Below are 9,246 nucleotides of genomic sequence, written 5' to 3' on the forward strand. Positions count from 1 at the left end.
GACTTCTTCTGTGAGGCAAAGACAGATAGCTAATTTTTTTCATTTGGAAATCTCTCAGTTCCCTAATAAATATCAGGGGTAAACTTGGTTCAAGGGAAAGTTAAATCTATCCATTTTTGGCACTTAATGGAATATATGCAATAAAGATTGTCTTCTTGGAGTGGAAAACTTCTAAGCTTTCAAGCTAGACTTACTCTGGTTAAGTCTGTACTTTGCAGCATTCCAGTGTATAACATGTCCATCTACAAATGGCCTAAGAAGGTAATTAAAGCATGTGAAAGAATTATAAGGAACTATTTGTGGTCTGGTAATGCTGAAGAGAAAAAATGTGTCACTTTAAAATGGAGTAAAGTCTGTACTTCTTTTGAAGAAAGTGGTCTGAGAATAAGGAGACTTGAGGATTTTAGAGCTCTCTTAATGAAATTTCTTTGGAAAATGCTTCAATCTGATGATGAATGGGCACTTTTCTTCTTAGCTAAATACACTGACAAATGTGGCAACTGGATTACATAATATAAAAGATCTTCAATTTGGCCTGGAATCAAGTGGATAATACCAATTTTCAATAGTCATACTAGTTGGGATGTTGGTGATCGTACATAAATCTCTTTTTGGAATGATAAATGGATTTTTGAGGAGTCCTAAGTACAATGTTTCCGTCACAGTGTAGGAGGTAGGGGCTATCAGGTTGTGTGCCAGTAGTAGTTAGTTAGGGGGTGCCTATATAGTTATAGTGCATGTTGTTAGAGCATATCTCGGTCAACCTCGCATGCGTTGCTATCTCAAGCATGTTTGTCAATGTTAGTGATCAAAACTATGAGTCTTGATTTCTAGCCTACATAGCTAAGTCTCGGACTAGGATAGAAAAATGTAGTTGAGCTCAAGGAATTCATGGAGATTCATCATACAACGAAGAAGATCTACTCAAGGAACCGTGCAACTTCATCAACAAAAAGGTATGTGGAGACTTGAACTTATCTATCACTCAAAAGTCTATCTCTTCTATATCCTACTTCTTATGAGACAAAAGTCGTATGCTATATAGACTGGATCATACACATTTGATATTTCGAGCCGAGTATATCTCGCCTATCTATATCTCGAAATCATGTGTTGGTAAAGCGTTTCTCTTTGATCAAGTTTATCTTCACCTAGTGACGAAAGTCATGAAAAGTTTCAATTACTTTGAGAATTGCTCAGACGCGAAACGGTCTGTGAATAATGGCTATATAACGTCCTCTGAGAATGTCTCAATGATTGGAATGAGAGTTTAGATTACATAACCATGTATTCCTTAATCTGAAGTTTTGGAACTTTGTTGATTGTGAGAAACCGGAGGAATTGGCTTTGCCAAGTCCGCGAACCCAGTCCGCGAACTGACGTAATTTTTTGTACCGAGAATTTCTGCTGGGATTTTCCAAAAACTCGTTTGCGTGTAAGTCCGCGAACCTAGTCCGCGAACTGGCGAAAGTCTCTTTGCCGAGATTTTCTGCTGAGTTTGGAAAACTCCACCGGTTGTCTTAAGTCCGCGAACTTGTTTATGAGCTTAAGTGGTTATGATCTAAAGATGTGCTCTGAAACATGAAACTTAAATTACTAAGGAATTCTTTATGCAAACCGTGGCTATAAAGTTCATGAGTCGATTCAATCGAATCAAATCATCTTTGTTTCAATTGTGTCTTGTGTAGTTACATAAGATCTCATAGCAATTGAACAACTCTTTAACTAGTTCATTTGAGTCAATTGAACTAGTTATAGTGAAGAAGAACAAGGTTAATATGAAATGCTCATATGGTTAACCTTTTTGGTTACTATGTTGAACCAACATACATGTACACGTTTGGGTATGGTTTTCACAAACCCAGTAAACGTATACCCAAGTGTGTGTGACAAGCTAAGTTTTCGATCTAACGTTTGAGAAATATTAGCTTGAATCTAAATCAGGTTTTCATGTAACGGTGAATATGGATTGCTTTGTAACTTAGGAAAAACCCTGATTTGAAGACTATATAAAGGAGACATCTAGCATTGTGCAAAAATAATCCCCACACGTCTGTGTGATACTAGTGCGCTCGCTAGAGTCGATTCTCCTTTAACCTTTGGTTTTCTTCTCTAAAACCAGGTTAAGAACTTAAAGACTTCGTTGGGATTGTGAAGCCAGACCGATACTACTTTTATCGTAGTTCTGTGATCTGATCTTGCATCTTCTATCGTACGAGTACAATCTTTGATTGGCTTGAGATCGTGAGAGTTCTCCGATAGGCAAGATAAAGAATGCCTCCTAGAAATTGCTCATAAAAATTGGGTCACGATCACTAGTAATGCTCTTGGGCATTCCATGTAAACGTCCTATTTCTAGTATGAAAATCTCAGCCACAGTGTCAGCTGAATAAGGATGAGAAAGAGCCACGAAATGTGCGTATTTTGACAGACGATCTACCACCACTAATATACTTGTCTTTCGGTTAGATGCAGGAAACCATCCACAAAATCCATAGATATATCGACCCACACATCATTAGGTATAGATAAAGGTTGTAGTAATCCTGGAGGAGCTATGGATTCAGCTTTGTTTCGTTGGCAAGTATTACAACAAGCAATGTAATCCTTAACTGCTTTTTTCATCCCTGGCCAATAAAAATTCTTCTGAAGACGCTTGTAAGTTCGTAAATAACCAGAATGTCCTCCTGTTGGTGATGAATGAAACTCATTGAAAAGCTTATTGCACCATAAAGAAGTAAATACGACTGCAACTCTGTTCTTGTAACGAAGAACGTTATCTGTGTAAGACCCTGGAGGCTTACAATCTGGTTGAGCACGTAACTTAGAAATAATATCACTGAACTCAATGTCATTATGACATTCTGTAATGATGTCAGTAAGGCCAGAAAATATTGGAGAAGAAATTGCCATAAGTTGCGAATCATTAATACGAGATAATGCACCAGCTGCCAAATTTGTTGCACCTGATCTATAAATAATCTCGTAATCATAACCAAGAAGTTTGGACAACCACTTTTGCTGCTCCATTGAACTAATTCTGTGTTCTAAGAAATACTCCAGACTACGATGGTCTGTGTAAATCTTAAAATGTCGACCCATTAAATATGGTCGCCATTTGATAACTACATTAACAATGGCTAACATCTCTTTATCATAAACTGAGAGAGTTAATTTTTTACCTGAAACTGGCTTACTATAGTATGCAATAGGCCTATTCTGTTGAATAAGTACAGATCCCAATCTGTTACCCGAAGCGTCACATTCAATGCCAAATTCCTTGGAAAAATCAGGAAGTGCTAGCATTGGTGTGCTAGTTAAGGCTGTCTTGAGCTTATTAAATGCATCTGTAGCAGCTGTAGTCCAATGAAATGCATCATGCTTCAATAACTGAGTCAGTGGAGCACTAATCTTACCATAATCTCTGACAAACTTATGGTAATAGCCTGCTAACCCCAAAAAACCACGCAAACCTTTGACAGAGATGGAATAGGCCAGTTCGCAATGCAAGAGATTTTATCAGCTTCAATCGAAACACCATTAGAAGATACTGAGTGCCCTAAATAACTGATTGTAGTTTTAGCAAAGTCACACTTAGAATTCTTTAGATATAGCTTATGTGTGTGCAGAATTTCAAAAACAATCTCCAAATGTGTAAGATGGTTTGTGAGAGATTTGTTGTAGACAAGTATGTCGTCAAAGAAAACCAACACAAACTTTCGAATATAGGGTCTAAGAACATCATTCATGAGACTCTGAAAAGTTGCAGGGGCATTTGATAATCCAAATGGCATTACCAAGAACTCATAGTGACCATCGTGAGTTCTAAATGTTGTTTTATGCACATCATCTTCATGCACACATAATTGGTGATAAGCGAATCGCATATCCACCTTAGAAAACACAGTTGCTCCATGAAGTTCATTAAGAAGCTCATCTACTACTGGAATAGGAAACCTATCCTTAACAGTAACCTTGTTTAATTCCCTGTAATCAACACACATTCTCCACGAACCATCTTTCTTACGAACTAATAAGACTGGAGAAGAGAAAGGACTAGAACTAGGCCTACTAAAACCTGCTGCTTTCAATTCAGAAACAATTTTTTCTATTTCAGCTTTCTGAAAATAAGGGTATCGATAGGGTCTTATATTTACAGGTGCAGTATTTGGTAGTAATGAAATTCGATGGTCTTGTTCCCGTGAAGGTGGCAAAGATGAAGGAGATGCAAATAAGTCAGAAAAACTTGAGAGTAATTTCGAGACTGCAATAGGTACCTGAGGATTGTCTGATGCTGAAGTAGAAGTTGCAACCAATTTGATTAGAAAACCATGGGAAGTATAATCAAAAAAAAAATTGCATTGGAGTGCTGTCTAATATCATAACAGATGCTGAACTATTTCCAACCAAAAGATGCTCATGCTCACCAGATTTATATTGCATATGTAGTTTCTCAAAATCCCAAGTGATATTTCCTAAGGTTCGTAGCCACTGAACCCCTAATACAGCATCACAACCACTTACTGCCAGTAAAGAAAATTCAGTAGTAAACTGATAATCTTGTAACTTGATGGATATATCAGAACAAGAACCTTGAGTTTGTAATACTCCACCATTACCTACCAAAACTTTCATGGTAGTGTTGTCCGATTGAGCTAAAAATCCACATTGCTTTGCAATAGTTGGATGTAATAAGTTATGAGTCGAGCCAGAGTCAATGAGAACCGTGATTGACTTACCTTTAATGTATCATGTAACTCTCATAGTATTAGGAAAAGAAGAACCTATGAGTGCATGAATAGAAATTGTAGGTTATATACTTGATTGAATAACCTCTTCAATGACATCATTGGTGTCCAGATTGTCTTCATAAGCATATTCATTGACAACCTCGGTGATTGAAGGAGCCATATCCAGTAATAATAGTCTGGGTTTAACAAATAAATGCCCATGCTTATATGGTTCATCGCAATTAAAGCATAAGCCTTTATCACGACGCTCTTTCTGTTCCTCCAATGATAATTTCTTGACCCCCGTCGGAATAGTATTTTTCTTGAATGATGGACTAGTAGAATTGAATGCTTGTCTTAAAGGATTTGGTCGAGCCATAGTTTTGTAGAAAGAAGTGGTAAGCAACACATATTCCTGTTTAATAGCTTTTTTGAAAGCCATAGATAAAGTTTGAGGTTAAAACACTTCTACAACAGATTGTATCTCAGGTTTCAAGGATCAGATAAAGAGATCAATGATATGGTCTTCTGGTAAATCAGTAACAAAATTCAGGATGTTCTCAAACTCGGTAATATGCTCACGTACTGAGCCTTTTTGAGATATTGTAGACAATGCTAGACGTGGGTTTGCAAATTTTTTATCAGCAAATCGATCACGAAGAAGGGAACAAAAGTGCAACCAAGTTGGATTATTTACCTTATTTTGAACCCACCTATACCAAGAATTAGCTTCACCCTTGAAGTGAGCTGTAGCAATTGAAATTTTTAGCCCTTCAACAGTGTTGTGTAGACGAAAATATTGATCTGCCTGGAAAATCCACCCTGTTGGATCTGTCCCTTCAAAGTTGGGAAATTTGAAATTGATGGGTGTTGCACGAATACCTGAAAGAGCATCTTGAGAACCTAAAATACCATTGCCATGAGATCCATTATTTCCAGTTGTACCATTACTACCATTGGCACCATTGCTGCCATTTGATCCACCAAATCCAGGAGGTGTATTTAGGGGAAAACGTGCGAGAAGGAGTGATGCCATGTTACGAGTGATAGTATCAGCAAGAGTTGTGGTATCTTATCTATTCTGTTGCATCACAGTATTCATCTCTTGTCTATGATTCTCTAAAATAGATTGCAAGTTAGTATTATGCAAAGTTTGCGTTCTTGTCATAAGTGCGTCAATAACAGCTGCTCTTGATTGTTCTTCATGGTCGTTGGTTTCAATAACAGTCGTCATAAAGTCTTTAACAGTTGTGTCAAGGTTTTCATCATGGCTGTAAGATGATTAACTTCCTCAGTAAGTGTCATGATTGCGAGCGGAAGAGAAAAAAAAATTAGGGTTATTTTTGAGAAAGATCAAACCTGCTCTGATGACAGATGTTATGATCCTGAACCTAGGTAAGGGTTTGAACTTAGATTTTTTTAATGAAACGTGAGAATAAGAAGATTAAAGAAGGAAGTGAATAAGTCAGAAGAAGAAGATTGAAGAAAATAATTGTATTCTATGCCTGGATATTTACATGACTCATATATATATAGTTGTTGTAACTTCCTAAACAAGAACGTAGCCACTTATAACAATAACTCTAACTACTTCATTAAGATTAAACTAAATAAGAAAATCATATGAAAGGAAATAACGTGTAGAGGTGTTGGTGTCACAACAGAATTGTAGAGAGGTGATTGATTAATCTAGGATGTTCTTTGGGAATATAAGACCGGATTATCAATTGGTTCTTGTTCACCTTGATTTCATATCTTAAGACGGAACAAAACCTAGGGTTTATCTGTGGGAGACAGATTTATCCTTTGATAGACTTTTCTGTGTGAGACGGATTTGTTTATTATCAAGTCTGCGATTTTGGGTTGCAGCAACTCTTGGTTGTGGGTGAGATCAACTAAGGGAATCAAGTGCGCAGTATCCTGCTGGGATCAGAGGCGTAGGAGTACAACTGTACCTTGGATCGGTGGGAGACTGATTGGGGTTCAACTATAGTCCAGTCCGAAGTTAGCTTGGAGTAGGCTAGTTTCTGTAGCGGCTTAATACAGTGTGTATTCAATCTGGACTAGGTCCCGGGGTTTTTCTGCATTTGCGGTTTCCTCGTTAACAAAATTTCTGGTGTCTGTGTTATTTCATTTTTCGAATTATATTGTTTATCTTTATAATTGAAATAATACAGGTTGTGCGTCAAAGTTTAATCGATTAGAGATCTGACCTTGTGGTTGTTAATTTCATTGATTAACACTTGCACATTGGTATTTGGTACCGTCCAAGTTATTCCTTGTATTTGATAAGGACTCGCTATTGTTTTTAGCTTGAGTAAATATCAAATCAATAGAGAGATATTAACTCCTTGAGATACTTTTATCTAGATTGAGTCTGACTGTCTAGTTGATTCTCTAGCAAAGTATTTCGGAGTTAGTCCATACAGATTGCTAAGCGAAATATTGGGTGGTGTTGTTAGACCCCCGCTTTTTCAATTGGTATCAGAGCAGGCAAACACACTAAGACCTCATCAGTCTGTGTTTGTAGCGATATGATTATGGACGAGTCTATCTCTAATAATGTACCAGTTCAGAAATTACCAGATGATTCTAAAAGCTTGGATTCACCTGAGAGAACTGTCACATCTAAGTCAATATCCAAACATTCTCTTGATGTAAAAACTGTTGATTGGGAAACTCTCCTAGAAGAAAAGTTGGATGAACTTTCTGATGAAGGTGATTCAGATATTCATAGAGATGTTGATGAGGAAGTCTCAGAGTATGTTAAGTTTTTGGATTCGTGGAATATGAAGAAGATTATAACTTCTCATGTCACACCTCTTCTGACTCCTCTTTGTCGAGAAAACAAGAAATTGAGAAGATGATACGCATGTGTTTATAAGGATTTTGAGGAAAACCTACGTATGAAGTCACTTGAATGTGATAATCTTTATCAAAGGTACTTTTTGTTGGAAAAGAAACTTGCAGAATCTGAAGCAAGGTTTAACTTCCAGCAAACAAGTTTTGACGACAGAGAAAGCGCTTATCTCACTCGAGAAAAACGCCTTGAGGCTGATTTAGCTGCTGCTCTTGATAAAATCAAGATGTTGGAAGATGACTTGAAAAAGTTCAATACTAGTTCAAGCAAATTAACCACTATGCTAGGAGCAAGTAAAAATCATCACGATACACGAGGATTGGGATATAAGGGAATAGATGCTCCAAGTACTAGCAAAGAGGTAAAATTTGTCAAGGCTAGTGATTCTTCTCAACAAAAGGTTTCCACTGATGGAAAAAGTGGACAACCTTCACCTACAGTTAAGGTTTGAAAGAGCAAAGCTTATCAACCTCCAGAGACAGCACGCATGGATCGAGGTAAGAACATTCCTTATGTTTGCCACTATTGCGGAAATAAAGGTCACCTGGAAAGGAAATGTCGTTTCCGTATAAGGAATGAGAAACTTCATGATGTTCTTGTTTGGGCATCACAAGAAGGTGTGAAACCAAGATCATACGTTAAGACTGATCCTCTTAACGTTACAGGTTGTAATTGTCCAACCTTTAGGCAAGGGAATCAGTGCTATGATAAACCTAGATTTTCCTATAAACATCGTACGAATCCTTTTGACAATCGTAATGGTTATCAAAAGGATAACTTCGTAAAGACGAAGACAAGATCCGATGCTCCCAACTGGAGAAAGACTAACTTGCAAAAGAATAGTCAATCCAATTCTCTTCCAAGAATTCTAGAAGAGAGTGATGGGAAGAAGGTTCTGACTGTTCCTAAACGCGCTCAGAAGTGGATACCGAAGAAAGACAATGATTTTTTGAGTGCGAAAAGGAATGATCTTCCAGAAAACTCCATGACTATGGAAAAGGCAGTATCCATGATGTTGGAACTTAACAAGTTTTTTTGGAAAAATGGAATTGGATGTGAAAGGTTCTAAAAGTGATCCCCTTCATGATAATCCAAAGGTCACTTGTGGTGAGAAAGACTTTGTTCACCCCAACGCAACTTGATTGTGTTGGAAGTGCATCCTCACCAAGGAATGCCCTGCTTTGTATACGGTGAGGGAAGCACAAGAATCGGGGCACACAGATTATGTTCGGTAAGGCGGTAGAATTCGATTGGATTCATTTAAAAAGGTATATCTAAACTTGAGCAAGATGTGTACTTTTATTTGTTTAGAATACTTATAATAATCTTGCTTATCGTTGATTTCTACCCAACTTGATCTGTGTTTAAGATTCTTAAATGTGTAGGTTTGGAAATAATAGTTCGGGATGTTTGGACTACATGGTACACATACCAAGTATGCATAACATCATTTAAAATCAAAATCGAGAGGTTTAAGTTCGCAAACCCGTATGCATACTTGACGACGATATTCGGTAAACTTCTTTTGGCCATAACTTCTTCGTCCGAACTCGCATTTACCTCATTCTTTCTGCATTCTCTTCCTTATTAAATTCCCTTCAAAATGGAGATGAGAATTGTTGAATTTGGATGAGTTAATATTGGTCTTTGTCCTGT

This window comes from Papaver somniferum, chromosome 3 (genome assembly GCF_003573695.1).
Source record: "Papaver somniferum cultivar HN1 chromosome 3, ASM357369v1, whole genome shotgun sequence".
Taxonomy (NCBI): domain Eukaryota; kingdom Viridiplantae; phylum Streptophyta; class Magnoliopsida; order Ranunculales; family Papaveraceae; genus Papaver; species Papaver somniferum.